The following is a 17,726-nucleotide window of genomic DNA, read 5'->3' as shown; positions in this document are numbered from 1 at the left end:
TTAGTTGAGCAAATCGACCCCAGGACTTATTCTCTGTAAGCCTAGTACTTATTCTATCGGTTTCTTTTGCTGAACCGCTAAGTTACAGGGACATAAACACACCAGCATTAGATGTTAAGCAATGTTGGGAGAACAAACACAGACACACATACATACATATATACAACAGGCTTCTTTCAGTTTCCGTCTACCAAATCCACTTGCAAGGCTTTGGATGGCCCGAGGCTATAGTAGAAGACACTTGCCCAAAGTGCCGCGCAGTGGGACTGAACCCGGAACCATGTGGTTCGTAAGCAAGCTACTTACCACACAGCCACTCCTACGCCTATATATAAAGAATACCATACTTTTGGCTCTTGTCTTTTGTTTGAGAGAGAGAGAGAAAGAAAGACAAAAAGATGCAGAAGTTGGGATTTTGGTAGCATGACAAGCAGAGATCCTCACCTTGGATTTTAACTCCACTGCAGGACAAAAGCATCAGTATGTTCTCTCCCACCAACTACGATCTAGTGTGAAAGCCATGAATTTAAGCTTGAAATCATACGGGTTTGATCAGCCTACTCTACCACACTGGCTTGACATGGCTTGGCTGAGGGGTGCAGTTTTTATACTCCTTACTCAAAAGTAATTAAGTCAATTACATCGACCCCAGTACTCAACTGGTACTTATTTTATTGACCCTGAAAGGATAAAAGGCTGAAAGTCGACCTTGGCAGAATTTGAACTCAGAACATAAAACAGACGAAATACCACTAAGCATTTCACCTGGTGTGCTAACGGTTCTGTCAGCTCACTGACTATCCTCAGCTTACCCTAGGGATAGACCCTGGAGTAAGGGAAGGATATCTACTTGGATTGTGATGGTGAGGATGTGTGGTAACATGGTGTGTTATAGCTGAGGGGACTTACCTTTGGTGTGTGTGTGTGGTGGTTAGTGGAGGCAGGAGTTGGGTAGTACGGTATGCTGAAGTCGGGTAGGTTTATCACTGGGATGAATTGGGTAGTTGTCTGCATAGATTGTGGACGAACCACTGCATTAAAGGCAGCAAGGGTACCAGGTGGTGTATTAAACCCGAAGACTGTTTAATTCTACTACCCAAGCAGGCCATGGTGAGATTTGAACTCAGAAAGCAAAGATATAGGACAAATATTGCATAGCATCCAGTCTGATACTCTTACAGTTCTGTCAATCCACTGCACTCGAAGGTACTTTTTATATTTCCCCCAAAAGAGTGAAAGGCAAAGTTGATCATAGTGGGAGTCAAACTAAGAGCACAGAGAACTGTGTAACAGGACGAGAGTTCAGGAACACTGGAGGGGTGTCTGATCTGATCCTGTCACATACAATTTGAGTTGAATAAACGGAGACAAAGTCAGGCGGTCTTCGATAACAGTAAGTGGTGGTTTATTCTGAGGTCACAGGTAAGAATGAGTGCACATGTATCTCTAGTAGGGAAACCGGCAGCCAAATCCGCAGGACTGGTTGCAATGTTTTCTTGTGCAAGTCAAGATGAATCGGTGTTCGCTCCCGCTTTGTTGGGGTGAGGTTCTCTGAGTGTAGGGTTATTCCCTGAGAGAAAGTCAAGCCACGTCCGACTGCTAGCGCTGCTCATGCCAGAAAAGACCAATTCAGCAGTCAGGTTTTTAGGTTTCAGTTCCTGCACATGCACAAGAGGAAAACTTCCGGTGGCCAACCGGAAGTAATCCAATTCTGTGCATGTGCGCTGAACCTTACACAGTAGCATCACTACAACTGTAATGAATGCTGCAAGGAATTTTGTTCAACATGGGAGCACATGGCTTAGTGGTTAGGGTGTTGGACTCATGATCATAGGATTGTGGTTTCGATTCCTGGACCAGGAATCAAAAATTGAGCAAAACATTTCATTTCATGTTGCTCCAATCCACTCAGCTAGCAAAAATGAGTACTCATGTGACAGACCAGTGTCCCATTCAGGGAGGAACTTGTACACCTGAGAAACCAGAAAACTGACCCTTTGCTCATTATTGTGGACTAACCTAACCATTCTGTTTAACACTCTACTGACTCTACCAAATTGTTATCTTGGATCAAAAAAAAGAAGACAAAAACTGTCTTGAGTAAATTACTAAGGGATTTAGGAACAACCTGATATGTCCTCTTAATCTGCTCTATCTCTTTTTGAATTTATTCTTTAATAAGAAGTTTTGATTGTGTTATCCTCTAAATAATCAATATTTTTAATATTCATGTGACCTGCTTATTAGTATATGTATGGGTATGTATTAAACTTTTGTGTGTACATTCATGTGTCTATACATTTCATGGAGCATTTAATGAATGAAACTTCCCAATGTGAGACATCAGCTGTGGTTTTCCTTTGTAAAGGAAATTAGGTTGATCTCAGCAGTCAAATCGAACCAGAAGTTAGGAATAAAGTACGATATGAAAACAAGAGCAGAGCATATAGTGTGTAACATAAATGAATAGACACACATGGAATACTAATGTTACCAAGCCTTAAAAGTACATATGAAAATATCAGTTCATGATGCATGCTAAAGTTAACAGAAAATTATAGCAAATCATAACAACAAATTCATATTCACAAAGGATGCTGGTAGTGTGGCTGGGCAGCATAAGGCAGTTCAAATCTCATCACTGTCATACCACTTTCGTTTGGTTTTTTTTTTTGGAGGGCAGGTGAGCTGTGTGGTTAAATAGCTTGCTTCCCAGCAATTTGGTTTTGGGTTCAGTCTCACTGTGCAGTACCTTCTCATTTTCTGTCCCTTTGACACTATCTCATTACACTAACATAAAGAAGTCAAGAAGGAATTCTCAGACAGCCAGGCTTGGGTCTTTCATCTGGTGTGGTAGGGCACAGTCTTGCTGCCATATGTTTGGCCTTCTTGCAGTTACCTGGTTGATCCAGGACTTCAGTACTTTGCTCAGAGCATGGATGAAGCCATCAATGTAGTGCCATGCTGAACTGTGACAATCTCTGTTATGTAGTGTAAAAATACGTTTTTTATATGATAGATGACTCGGAATAGTATGCCTGAAAAAACAAATCCTCCCAAAAGGAAGAAGTTTGATTGCATAAAGTATATAGCTTCTATCAACTAAGTTTATGTAAATGATGTCATGTGGTATTCACTAGTTCAGCTAACCCCAAAAAACAAAAAAAAACTGAAGTATTTGTACAAAGGAGGCGCAATGTCCCAGTGGTTAGGGTAGTGGATTCGCGGTCGGAGGATCACGGTTTCGATTTCCAGACCGGGCATTGTGTGTGTTTATTGAGTGAAAACACCTAAAGCTCCACGAGGTTCCAGCAGGGGGGGGGGGTGACCCCTCTTTTGCCCCAACTTTCTCTCACTCTTTCTTCCTGTTTCTTGGGTAACGCTGCGATGAACTGGCTTTCCGTCCAGCTGGGGGGAACACATATGCCATAGAAACTGGGAAACCGGGCCCATGAGCCTGGCTAGGCTTGAAAAGGGCACATAAATAAATGAATTTGTACAAAATCTGCCAAAATTCATAGAAGGAAAAGATCACTATTGATTGAATGAAATCAGTGACAGAGGTCAGAAGCATGTCATGAAAGTTGTTGATCAGGGAAGATATGCCATTAAATATGTATTCATATCTATGTATATGTACATGTGTATCTGTGTATGCCTATATCATTAAACTGCTTATATGTACGCATATATGTGTGCATATGTATGTGTATATATATTTATGCATGTATATATGTATTATACAACTTCCCACCCACAGAGCAAAAATTTTGTCTTCCTTAGTGCACTTGAAAGTTCATGTGTTTCTGCTGCCCTTGAGGCAAATAAAGAAAACATCTTCATTATCATTATTTCAGTCAAGTACATCTCAAGTGGAAGAAGAAGCGTGTCATTTTTGAGGCTGAGGAAATGTGTTTGCAGTGAGGTGAATGAAAGATAAGGTGGTAACATATTGGTGTATGTAGGTGTAACTGTGTTCTATTATTTTGATGATGTGTACACTAGTTATTTTCATCAATAGAACTAATTGCTCTTTTAATTACAGTAAGTGGTTGAGTATCCGAAACACACACATATGCAGTTGTACTCTTAATTGAATCTTCAAGCTTAATTAACATAACTGAATTACAAATAGAACCTGTTTGATAGATTTCCATTCTGTTTCCTCATCTTATTGTCATTATGTATCATACACTGCATTGATGACACTATGAAAATCTTCCCAATGAAGTGTGAGTCCTCCTGTTGGATGACTCTCATTGGATGTGGAGGTATGTGGTTTAGTGGTCATGGTGTTGGGTTCATGATTGTAAGATTGTGGTTTCAATTCCTAGACCAGGCGATACTTTGTGTTCTTGAGAAAAACACTTCATTTCTCGTTGCTCCAGTCCACTCAGCTGGCAAAAGTGAGTAATCCTGCGACAGACTGATGTCCTGTCCGGTGGGGAATATATGTGCCATGGAAACCAGGAAGCTGGCCTTGTGAGATTATTTGACTTGGGAAAGATCTCCCATCAGATAAAGCCATAACATTGCTTCATTCTGACTTTCTTGTGTTTTCTTCCCTACCTACTCAATTCTATTTACAATACTTTGGTTGACTCAAAGCTGCTCAAGGTGCTGCACTGTGGGATTGAAAATGGGACCTTGTGATTGCAAATCAAACTTCATAACTATTTGGTCATGTCTCTGACCTGCCTGCATGAATATTTACATTACACAGTCATGCCTTTGTGTATATTCACACAGTATACCTTTATGTATTACACACTACATGTCTTTGTGTATTATTGTATGCCTTTATGTATTACACACTGTATGTCTTTGAGTATTACATATTGCACGCCTTTGTGAATTATATACTGTGCAATCAGGTGCATCCCACACTGCACACATGTATTCCACTCCTCATACAGATCTGTATTACACTCCTCCGCATGTATTTGTATTACACATCATACCATCATCTATATTTAGCTCTATACATGCGTAGTATATGCAACACATTTAGCTCAAAGTTAGCTGTAATCCAGTAGTCCTGTAATCAAAGGGTTCCATCCATGGCCACCCCATTCATATTCTTAAACATCGTGGATTTATGACTATCCCATGTCTCCTTGCATTTTTTTTTTTTACAACAGTAGGGTATGATTTTGAGATACACATGGTTACTATATCTGGCAGGTTGCATGCATATTTAAATTACTTAGTAAATCCCATAACTTATCACATCCTTGGTATGTCATATAATGGTTGTAAGGGCAAGTTAACCTGACAGCACAGCTCATTCTAATCTAATCTCTATACATAAACACTAGAAATGTTGAACTTAGCACTGCAAACTAATGAAACACTCGTCAATTTAATAGGGTGTGTGTTAGAGTATATACTCTTTTACTTGTTTCAGTCATTTGACTGTGGCCATGCTAGAGCACCACCTTTTAGTCGAAGAAATTGCCCCCGCGACTTATTCTTTGTAAGCCTAGTACTTATTCTATCGGTCTCTTTTGCCGAACCACTAAGTTACGGGGACATAAACATACCGGCATTGGTTGTCAAGCGATGTTGGGGGGACAAACACAGACATACAAACATATACACACATACATACATACATGTATGTATATATATATATATATACATATATACGACAGGCTTCCTTCAGTTTCCGTCTACCAAATCCACTCACAAGGCTTTGGTTTGCCCGAGGCTATAGTAGAAGACACTTGCCCAAGCTGCCATGCAGTGGGACTGAACCCAGAACTATGTGGTTCATAAGCAAGCTACATACCACACAGCCACTCCTATGCCTATATATAGCATGTATAGTTGCAGCATCATGTTTTAGAAGTTATTTTTACAGAGTTTTCTATAGAAATTAGAGCTAGCACTGGCATTTACAGTATTTTGTATTTGAAAACATCTATGTAAAGAATGCGACTGAAGGCAGAAAAATAAGTCCTGGATGTATATGCATATTACAGTTCTTGCTCCTTTTTCAGTGCCACATCTAATCCGCGAACATATTACACTTTACTCTTTTACTTGTTTCAGTCATTTGACTGCGGCCATGCTGGAGCACTGCCTTTTAGCCGAGGAAATCGACCCCAGGACTTATTCTTTGTAAGCCTAGTACTTATTCTATTGGTCTCTTTTGCCAAACCACTAAGTTACGGGGACGTAAACACACCAGCATTGGTTGTCAAGTGATGTTGGGGGGGAACAAACACCGACACACAACACACACACACACATACACACATATACACATATACGACGAGCTTCTTTCAGTTTCCGTCTACCAAATCCATTCACAAGGCTTTGGTCGGCCCAAGGTTATAGTAGAAGACACTTGCCCAAGGTGCCATGCAGTGGGACTGTACCCGGAACCATGTGGTTGGTAAGCAAGCTACTTACCACACAGCCACTCCTGTGCCTTGCTTAAATAACTATCACATATAGTAGTGTAATACAGTTGGGTAAACCATAGAGAGCATGATCCCAATGCTCTCCCTTACTCTCCTTGGTTAGGCCTCCAGTGTTAAGGTACATGATGGTGGGGGAGTTAGTTTGAAGTGACCTCACTGATTGTCAGTTGTAACTTCTCCCTTTTCAGCAAACTCTTAAATAATTTAGTGTTCTGCTTTTGAAACAGGAAATTGCTGAAAAACTTTTGGTGCTTTTTAATTAATTCATTCATTGATTAATTAATTAATTATGTTGTTTTGGGTTCAGTCCCACAGCATAGTACCTTCAGTAAATGTTTTTTATGATGGTTGTGTGGTGAAGAAGTTTGCTTTCCAATTACATGGTTTTGGGTTTTGTTCCACAACAGAGCACCCTGGGTAAATGTTTTCTATGATGGACCCTGACCAACCAAACCCTTATGAGTGGATTTGGTAGATAATGTGCAAAGGTGCTGCCCAAAAATAGAAATTTGAGTTAGAAGCAACTCTAATAATATAAACATTATTGAGGTGACATACTTAATGTCTTTTGTGTTTTGTTTAACCCTTTGGGGATGGAGCCTTATTTGGAGATTCATTGCCAAGATGTTGGGGCCCTTTTCACAAGCCCTACAGAGGGCATAGACTTAATAAAAAAATAAAAGAATTATAAAAAAAATTAAGTAATTACTTTACATATATAAAACTATATATATTCTTGTAGGAAGTTGAATGAACTAATACATTCTTCTTTGTCATTTGACTTTTTGGCCAATAGCTCAGCCCTGTTGTCCCCTAAGGGTTAAATACTCCTTAAAGCCAAGAACTTTTCAGCACCTCGTCTTACATATGTGGAGAGAAAGGGAAGTACAGTGAGAAGTAGAAAGGATGCAATAGAAGGAAAGACAGAAAGAGAGAGAGGGAAAGATAGAGAAAGAGTGAGAGATATAAGGAGGAGGAGAGAAGGACTAATATACCCCTCCTACTCATACACCTTATCTATTTTCAGCCTCAGATGTTGCTGTTATCTATACAGAAATATTTCAAAAGAATGCCCTTTCACTAGCACCACTGCTCCTGCAGTTTGGTCACTTGAGACATTTGATACCACCCACACTTACCCTCTCCCTACCTACCCACCATCCCTGCATTCAAGCATTAAAAAAAAAATTAAATAGGTCTTCTCTGGAAGAAAAGAACTCTGCCTGTGTTCCCCACTGTTCAACATTAGTGAGCTCAATATTCTTGAACAACCAGAAGTCGTAGGCAACTTGTTGGAAAAACTATGGGCGGGTTGGGTATTCCAGAGGGATGATGTTCTGAAGAAGAAAGATTCAATATAGTGGTTGGTGTAGAACATAGGGTAGGGTGGTTAAACACAATATGAGCAACAAGAGGTGTGGTGAGTGAGTTCAGGAGAAAGGGGTCTATACTGAGATGACATGAAACCAACCAGGTTTGAAGAACAGGTTTCCTAGTACTTAGAGGTCTTTCTGCTGACCTATGGTCAAAGGTTTCTTAGTTATAATGATCCTGCTTTTTTTTTTATTCAGGCATAGGGTACCTAAGACTACATTATATAATATGTCCTTTAGGTTTTCTTTTTTGTTTTTAAGATCCAATTTAATGTGAATGAATGAGATATTGGCAACACTATTTAGCATGTTGTCTGATTACATAGCAGCCTCTTATTGGCTGCGTGGTGAAGAAGTTTTGGGTTTTGTTCCACAACATAGCACTCTGGGTAAAAGTTTTCTATGATGGACCCTGACCAACCAAACCCTTACGAGTAGATTTGGTAGATGGAAACTGAAAAAAAGCCCATTGTATATGTATGTGTGTGTCTGTTGTGTGAAGAAAGTGTAACCTTGCCATTTGATGAATAGATATTGATAAAATAAGTTCCAGACTGAAGTAATATCTGGGTTGATGCAATCAGCTAACGATCTTGAACATGATATTCCATTATGGTTGCAGTCCCATTTATGAAATCAGCAAAGGAATGTGTGAGTATGTTTCTGTATGTTCTTGTCTGTGTAAATGTATACACACATACGCGCACGCACACACACACACACACACACACACACACACACACACACACATATGTACATATATATATATATATATATATATATGCACAAACACATGTGGAGAAAGAGAGAAATATGATGTGAAGTAAATGGGCTGCTATAGAAGGAAAGAGAAGGAATGAGAAGTGGTAAGGTAAAAGGTCTAACAACGCACACACACATGCACACGCACACAACACACAACACACACACACACACGCACACACACACACAGTTTGCCTTATCTGTTTTCAACCTTAGGTCTTGTTTTTTTTTTTTGTTTTTGTTGTCTATGTATTTAAAAAATATCAAAGGAGTGTATCTTCACCATAATCACTGCCACTAAATTTGGTCAGTTGAGACCTTTGTCCTCTGACTTTGATATTCAGGTTTTGCAAGAAATGAAATAGTTTTGGTCTGGAGAAAAGCACTGCATTTTGTGTTTGTTGAACAGTGCAGTGTGACACACTGTAACACTGTGGAACACTGTGCAACTGGTGTGTTACAAGGAGTGTCTAAATGTGCTGTGATTTAAAAAAAAATATAGTTTTAGGTTTAAAAAACTAAATAAAAGCAAACCATACTAGTGTTTGAGCATCTTGAAAAACATTAATTATAATTTTATTATACACAAGTTTAATGTAACAAGTAAGCAATAATTCTTTCTCTCTCCACACACAAATATATATATGTGTATACATATATATATATATATATAATATATATATATATAATATATATATATATATATATATATATATATATAAAAGAGATAATGGTGTCATTGAGACCCAGAAGTGTCAGGTAATGCTGAATAAGTGCTATTTACAGATCATAGTTAAGTTCCAGATTTGGTAATAATGCGAATAAAGGGTTCAACGTTGGTTTTATGTCAGCGTGTGTATATAAGAGTTTTTGCGTAATAAGCTAAAAAACCAAGGCTGTATAGATATTAGAGCATTTATAGATAAAAGGTCTTACAGCAGTTTCTAGGATATTAATTAATAATATCCCTTCATCAGAGACAGTGTGAGAGGAAAATTAAGTCATATTTAAATATGACAAAGTCTTGTGAGTAGATTTGGCAGAGAGAAACTGAAAGAAGCCTGTCGTATATATATATATATATATATATATGTGTGTGTGTGTTTGTTCCCCCAACATCGTTTGACAACCGATGCTGGTGTGTTTATGTCCCCGTAACTTAGTGGTTTGGCAAAAGAGACCGATAGAATAAGTACTAGGCTTATAAAGAATAAGTCCTGGGGTCGATTTGCTCAACAAAAGCCAGTGCTACAGCATGGTCGCAGTCAAATGACTGAAACAAGTAAAAGAGAATGAGGTATATATATATATATATATTATATATATAAAATACACTGCTTTATTTTGAGATTGCCAATATTAACAATACTCGCAAATAAAATACAGGCTGGAGTTGTAGTGCTCCAAATGAGCTATATTCCGTTTAATAATCTGAATGGAGGTAATGCAAGCAGAAACTAGAGGAACATAATTAATAACCACACACAAAATCAAATATATATATATATATATATATATATATATATATATATATATATATATATATATTGATAAAACGGTAAGATAACAAAAGAAAGAAAGAGACCTCAATATTATGTAAATAGAGGAAATTTATCTATACAATATGTTACATTACTCGGTAGTCAAGATAAAACTCTGAGTTTCAGATGCCGAAGTGGAAATCCACAACACCATCTCATCGGTTATCTGGCTATTTGAAAACTAGCCAGATGGTTTCAAATAGCCAGATAACCGATGAGATGGTGTTGTGGATTTCCACTTCGGCATCTGAAACTCAGAGTTTTATCTTGACTACCGAGTAATGTAACATATTGTATATATATATATATATATATATTCTTCTACATTTATAAAACTGATATAAAAATTCCAAATATATAAATATAAAAATACATATAAATAGATAAATATCAATCTGATACATAAAACACAGTGAATTTTAGATTTAAAAGTTACAATTGAGATGATAAAATTTGAGATGATAAGACATTAAAAGGACGTACTAAAATACCATGAAAATATTACAAAAATTAAAAAATTCCATCTACGGACCGTTTGAGACATGCCAAGTAATATGATATATATTTCATATTTTTAAAACTGACACACCCCTTAGCATGCCCTTACCATGGTATTCTGATTATATGCTAATGAGGTAATATTAGATAACTATAAAGGGGGTAAGCGCAATGTCTTAATTTTCTCAAGAGGCTGGTATGTAATTGTATAATTGTATTTCTGTATTTGTTTTTTTTGCATTTTGTAAAAACATCTTGATGAGGGGAGTGTCAGTTTTAAAAATATGAAATATATCATATTACTTGACACATCTCTGAAATGGCCCATAGACATGCTAAATACAAAGGAGGAAGGTCACCCAGTTATTTATATATTTACTTATTTAACAGCCTTCTATATGCCCCCTTTAAGGCAGGAAGGACCATAATTATTGATATGATGGCTACTTTTCTTGTTTCATGCCTTCCCCTGTCTCTTTTTCTTTCTCTCTTTTACTTGTTTCAGTCATTTGACTGTGGCCATGCTAGAGCACCACCTTTTATTCGAGCAAATCGCCTCCAGGACTTATTCTTTGTAAGCATAGTACTTATTCTATCAGTCTCTTTTGCCGAACCGCTAAGTTACGGGGACGTAAACACATCAGCATCAGTTGTCAAGTAATGTTGGGGGGACAAGCACAGGCACAAACACATACACATATACGACAGGCTTCTTTTAGTTTCCGTCTACCAAATCCACTCACGAGGCTATAGTAGAAGACACTTGCCCAAGGTGCCACACAGTGGGACTGAACCTGGAACCATGTGGTTCGTAAGCAAGCTACTTACCACACAGCCTCTCCTGTGCCTGTTGTAACATCTCAGATTTGGTGTGCATTTGCACTCCCTATGCCCCTTGTTCTGAAGCCTATGCTCATGAAGGCAGAGACACAGCAATGTCATGGGGGTGAGTGTTCAATGTCTGAATACATCAAAAGATAATAAGAATATATTTATGAATTTGTGATGCAAGATTCCCCCCCCCCCGATGTGAAACTGTGAAACAAACCAATAAGAAGAGGTCTGTTTAATCAGGGATGACTGGTTGGGGTGGGGGCAATAGAACTACAACAACAAGAACAAGAATAAACACTTTTGTTCCTGAAGACATTGGTTCTTTATATCTTATCAGAAGTGAAGGATCCTGGTTCTTTTTTTTTTTTAGAGAGTGGGGTGGATGGGTGGGATGCAGAGGATGAACGTAGTTTAAAAGAGAAGAGTGTGTAGTAGAGAGTGAATTAATGGCAGCTCCTTTAAGACATTCGGTCCTTTTATAACTTATCAGAAATGATGGAGACTTGGTGGTGGTGTTGGTGTGTGTGTGTGTACATACATGCCTACATATAAGATAATATACATACAGATTTATATATATATATATATATATATATATATATATATATATATATATATATATATATATATATACATACATACATACATACATACATTTCGTTTTGGGCTTTGGTTTGCAAGATTTTTTATGCGAGTTCGTGTGTTGAAGCATATTCTGTTGTGTCTGGGGAGAGTAATTTTCTTTTTGTGCCTTATAATTTAACACACTCACTGGTAAAATTTCCACTTATTTCTTATTTTCCTAAACTTTTCGTTGCGTCTTGCAACCTTTTCAATAGTCTTCAAGAGTCAAGACTATTGAATAGATAGTAAGACGCAATGAAAATTTTAAGAAAATAAAAATAAGAAATAAGTGGCAGTTTTACTGGTGAGTGTGTTAAATTATAAAGCACAAAAAGAAATGACTCTCCCCAGACACAACAGAATATATACATATATATATAGGCGTGGGAGTGGCTGTGTGGTAAGTAGCTTGCTTATGAACCACATGGTTCCAGGTTCAGTCCCACTGCATGGCACCTTGGGCAAGTGTCTTCTACTATAGCCTCGGGCCAACCAAAGCCTTGTGAATGGATTTGGTAGACGGAAACTGAAAGAAGCCCGTCATATATTTGCATATACATATATATATATATATATAATATATATATATGTGTGTGTGTCTGTGTTTGTTCCCCCAACATCGCTTGACAACCGATGCTGGTGTTTTTACGTCCCCGTAACTTAGTGGTTCGGCGAAAGAGACCAATAGAATAAGTACTAGGCTTACAAAGAATAAGTCCTGGGGTCGATTTGCTCGACTAAAGGTGGTGCTCCAGCATGGCTTCAGTCAAATGACTGAAACAAGTAAAAGAATATATAGAGAAATGTTGGGCATAATTGGAATCAAATGTAGCATGCAAGAGAGAAGACTACGTTGGTTTGGACATGTGATGCGTATGAATGTGGACAGCTGCATAAAGAAGTGCCAATCACTGAAAGTGAATGGTACTTGCAGAAAAGGGAAGATGATGGGCCTCATGGAGGAAATGACTGGACCGAGATGTCTGGTGATACGAGGTTCTTGAGAAGACCCTCCCACATCATTGAAACAGTTCTAGAAGTGCAATGTGTCCCACCCACACATAACTAGAAAACTTCTATTACATCCTACCACAACAAACCTCTCATCTCTTCCTCACATTTCCACTTCATGTACTATGTTTACCTCCCACTCTCCAATCCTGTCCTCTTGGCCCTGTCTCACTGTATCATTGCTATCTGCTAGACCCCAATCTGTGTGTTCCACTCACGTGTAACCAGAAAACCTTTCACACACCCTACCCCAACAAACCAATCTACATCCCTACATCTCTTCTTCACATTTCCTCCTTCATATACTATACCTACCTCTCACTCCTGTCCTCACGGGGGGGGGGGGGCGCTGTTTCTCTGTAACATTGCTTAACGGTAGCCTCCCCCACCTCTATATACCCAGGTTTTCACTACTCACTTCCCCTTTCCACTCTCTACTCTTTGGCAATATCCTGCCATTTATATTATGACCTTTGAACCTGGTACTATCTATATATATCTCTCTGCCTTTACTTGACCATCCCATTTATAGTCTAATCCCTGTCCCTTGTGAGTAAGCCTGGCACTTTGCCACCATCTCCATCCTGATGTCTCCCACTATCTCTCTCCTTCCCCTGCACTTCTCACTTGTTGGGTAACCATGTATCTCCTTTGCAGCAGCACATCTGTTTCTGTCCTCATTCCTTCTCTCTCTCTCTAGCTGGGTAACCTTGTACCTCCTCTACAGCAAGACACCTGTTTCTGTCTCTCTGTCTCTCTATAACCTTTCATCATCTGACACAAGATCACAGATCACCCCCTCCAATGCTCCCTCCCTTCTCAAAAGATTTTTGTTTTGCAGGTTGCTTGGTGACCCTGTCAGTGCAGGTACCTCTTAAAAAGCATCTAGTCTACACTATAAAGTGGTTGGCATTTGGAAGGGCATCCAGCTGTAAAAACCTTGCCAAAAAAAAACCTCACCTGTGCTTGTGCCACGTAAAAAGCACTCAGTCCATTCTGATGGGTGGTTGGTGTTAGGAAGGGTATCCAACTGTAAAAATCCTGCTAAAACAGACACAGAAGTCTGATGCAGGCTTCTGCCTGGCCGGCTCCTGTCAAACCGTCCAACCCATGCCAGCATGGACGGTGGGCATTAAACGATGATGATGATGATATAATACACATACAGATATACATATGCAGATATCTATATGCTTATATAATATGATATACATATGGATATACATACACAGATATATGTGGCTATATAATATAATATTACAAATAAACATACATGCATATATAAAAGAGGGAGGATAGTGAAGGAGGAAGCATAGTTAAGTGCTGTTTTTATTTTCTTTTATTTAAATAGAAAAGAAGAAAATAGACCAAGTATTTCAAAAGTCATTTTAAAGTTCTTAATATTGTAAGACTCCACAACCCGCCATAGCCTTGTACCAATGTCAGAAATTAGTATCATATCATGAATCACTAGAGAGAGAGAATGAGTAGTAATAGCAGTAGTAGTAGTAGTAGTAGTAATAATTGAGTGGTTAGAGTGGAGTGTGTGAGAGAGGATGTGGTGAAGAATGAGTGGTCAGAGAGAGAGGGAGAGTTTTGAGGAGTGAGTATTTAGAGAGACAGTAATGAGTGAGAGAGAGGGAGAGAGATAAGAAAAGTGAAGAGGTTGCTTCTAAAACGAACACCTTTCAATTTCTCTACTAACTTCTCAAAAACTCTTTCTAAAGGCAAGTGTGTGTGTGTGTGTGTGTGTGTACATGTATGAGGATATGCATGTATGTGTGTGTAGTTACATATATTTGTAAGTAGGTGTGGCTGTGTTGTAATAAGTTTATTTCTCAACACATGGTTCTGGGTTCAGTCCTCCTGCGTAGTGCCTTGGTAAGTGTTTTCTACTATAGCGTAGAGCCAACCAAAGCCTTGTGAATGGATTTGGTAGATGGAAACTGAAAGAAGCCTTTCGTATATATTTTGGTTTGTTTATGTCCCTGTAACTTAGTGGTTTGGTAAAAGAGACTGATAGAATGAGTGCCAGCCCTTAAAACGTAAGTACTGGAGTTGATTCATTTGACTAAAACCCTTCAAGCTGGTGCCCCAGTATTGTTGCAATCCAGTGACTAAAGCAAACAAAAGACAGATACATATTGGCGTAAAACAAATCAGTCATAGTGCAGACTTCAACACGACGTGTTGGGAGTCTCTATCATGGTAACATGTGCTGAGAAAACGGAGGCTATTTTTGCCAGTGCAAAAACCAGTCCATGTGAGTCCAAATACTTAAATGTACGTTGGAAGATTGTCTTTGTCCATTTGCCTTCGGATGGTTGATTCCTGTAGTTATTTTCAGTGTATTTTGGCAATTTAAATAAGGGCTTTGACTGTTATTTCCCGCAGCTACACAAAATAAGTATGCCCTTTGATTAATTTTATATATAAAAAAATATATATACACATCGTGACATATATTTGCCATTTAAATATGGCTAACCCCTAAGGGTGGATTCTACTTGGAAAAAGGTATAAGTATTTGTGAAGGGAATCTACTTCTCATCAACAACTGTGATTGTCACACGCCGATGACGGGTCAATACTCAGAAACTCGAGTCCGTGTGTATCATAAGTTGAAGACGGGAAGGATGAATCCCTTTGCAAATACTGATAGGGCACAGAAAGTGTGTCTATAGCCAGCTGGAGGAGGTGTCCTCCTGGGGCTACAAACTACAGTAGCATCCACCCTTAGGGGTTAGCCATATTTAAATGGCAAATATACGTCACGATGTGTTATAGCTACTGTTTATAACTCGCTCTGAGATTATTATATATATATATATATATATATATATATATACAGTTGCAGCCAAAATGTTCAGAATGGCATTGTTTTCGTCAGAAAAGTAGGTATAACTTTTTATCAAAGTTGTTTTATATTCTATAATTTTCACAGACAATAAATACGATATTATTTGTTATTGTCGAGATTTTGGTGTAATTTGAGAGGATAATACAAAAGTTATGGATGATTTAGTGATTTTCTGTAAAACCCAGTAGCATGAAAGACAGGCAGCTGTAAAAAAGAATCTGCATCAACAAATTCCGTTTGACTCATGCATGCATGGAAAAATTGGCATTCCAGTTTCTGTCTATCAAATCCACTCACAATGCTTTGGTTGGCCTAGGGTGGGGGCTTAGTAGGGTTTTAGGGTTAGGGTTGTCGTAAATAACAGTGACAAACGAAATATACACTGCTGGAAGTTCTTGTTGATAAACAATAGCAGTAATTTTATTCAGCTGAAAACACGTCATTGATTGGTTGAAATTACCAAAATACGACAACTTTAATGTGAAATAACTTCGTAAATATAAGCTTTTCTCAAAAACGCTAAGAGTAAAAGATGTTTTATATGACACATTCTACCAGTGTCCGAAGTTTGAAAGTGTTGAGTTACAAAAAATTATTTTTTAAATCATCATCATCATCATCATCATTTAGCATCTGCTTTCCATGCTAGCATGAGTTGGATGGTTCAACTAGGGTCTGGGAAGCCAGAAGGCTACACCAGGCCCAGTTTGATCTGGCAATGTTTCTACAGCTGGATGCTCTTCCTAATGCCAATCACTCCGTGAGTGTCATGGGTGCTTCTTACGTGCCAGACGAGGCTGGCAAACGGCCACGATCCGATGGTGCTTTTTACGTGCCACTGGCACAGGGGCCAGGCGAGGCTGGCAACGGCCACGAGCGGATGGTGCTTTTTACATGAAAAGTAAAGATCCGAAGACACTTGTTAAGGTGACATACAGTGAGACTGAACCTAAAACCATGCGGTTAGGAAACGAACTCTTTAACCACACAGCCACACATATGCTTACAATTCAAATAAAATGTGCGTGCATGTGTGTGTGTGTGTGTGTGTGCATGTGTGTGTGTGGTCTTGAGCACCAAGTGGGTGAGAAGTAGAAACAAGTGTGCTTTTAGTTCTTTAGGAGAGGGCAGTAGGATCAGGGAAGAGAATGGTGAGGAGCAGAGAGAGAGAGTGAGAGTGAGGAAAGTGTGCAGCAGTGAGGATGGCAGGGAAGGAAGGGTGGAAGGGTGAGGGAATGGTAAATATGTCCTCCTCCTGCTCTGCCTCCTCCTCCTCCTCACTAATCTCCACAAAACCCATTTCTTAAATCAAGTTGCTTGTGTTTTTAGTCTTCACCATCACCACCACCACCACGCAATACTTGTACATTTGTAATAGCACACACACAACACACACACACACACACACACACTCACTCACTCACTCACTTTCTCTCTCGGACATACACTCTCTCTCTCCCTTTCACACATACACTCATTCGCTCTTGCACACACACACACCCACACTCACACATACACACTCTCTGTCTCACACTCTCTCCCCCTTTACATACTCTCTCTTGCACACACACACACACACACGCACACACAGCCATTTGTTAAGCTATAAATGTAGATATTCTTATATATTGTTTTGGAATCCTTTCTCTCTCATCAGTATCTGTCTTTCACTCTTTCTGTTCCCCTTTCTCTCTTACTATCTCCCCTCCCCTCTATCTGTCTCTCTCCCCCATCTATATACTTTCTATACCCCCTCTTTCTCTACCTCTCATTATTTCTCTCCCTCTCTTTATCT

General features: G+C 38.8%; 1 protein-coding gene and 1 long non-coding RNA gene across 3 annotated transcripts in view; one reads left to right on the top strand and one right to left on the bottom strand.

Annotated features, from left to right (window-relative positions):
• LOC115219468 (solute carrier family 2, facilitated glucose transporter member 1) overlaps positions 1-17,726 on the top strand; it is a 90,466-nt gene that overhangs the window by 21,616 nt on the left and 51,124 nt on the right. The gene's annotated exons all lie outside the window — the stretch shown is intronic.
• Positions 1,628-12,958, bottom strand: LOC118765960. The gene is made up of 3 exons (XR_005001866.1): positions 12,948-12,958; positions 10,690-10,695; positions 1,628-1,753 (listed from the first exon to the last, which is right to left on the bottom strand). It is a non-coding gene; the product is annotated as an uncharacterized LOC118765960 (long non-coding RNA).

The sequence above is a fragment of the Octopus sinensis genome, linkage group LG14, assembly GCF_006345805.1.
Source record: "Octopus sinensis linkage group LG14, ASM634580v1, whole genome shotgun sequence".
NCBI lineage: Eukaryota > Metazoa > Mollusca > Cephalopoda > Octopoda > Octopodidae > Octopus > Octopus sinensis.
The sequence above is the reverse complement of the archived record's forward strand: the minus strand, read 5'-3'. Positions and strand labels throughout refer to the sequence as shown.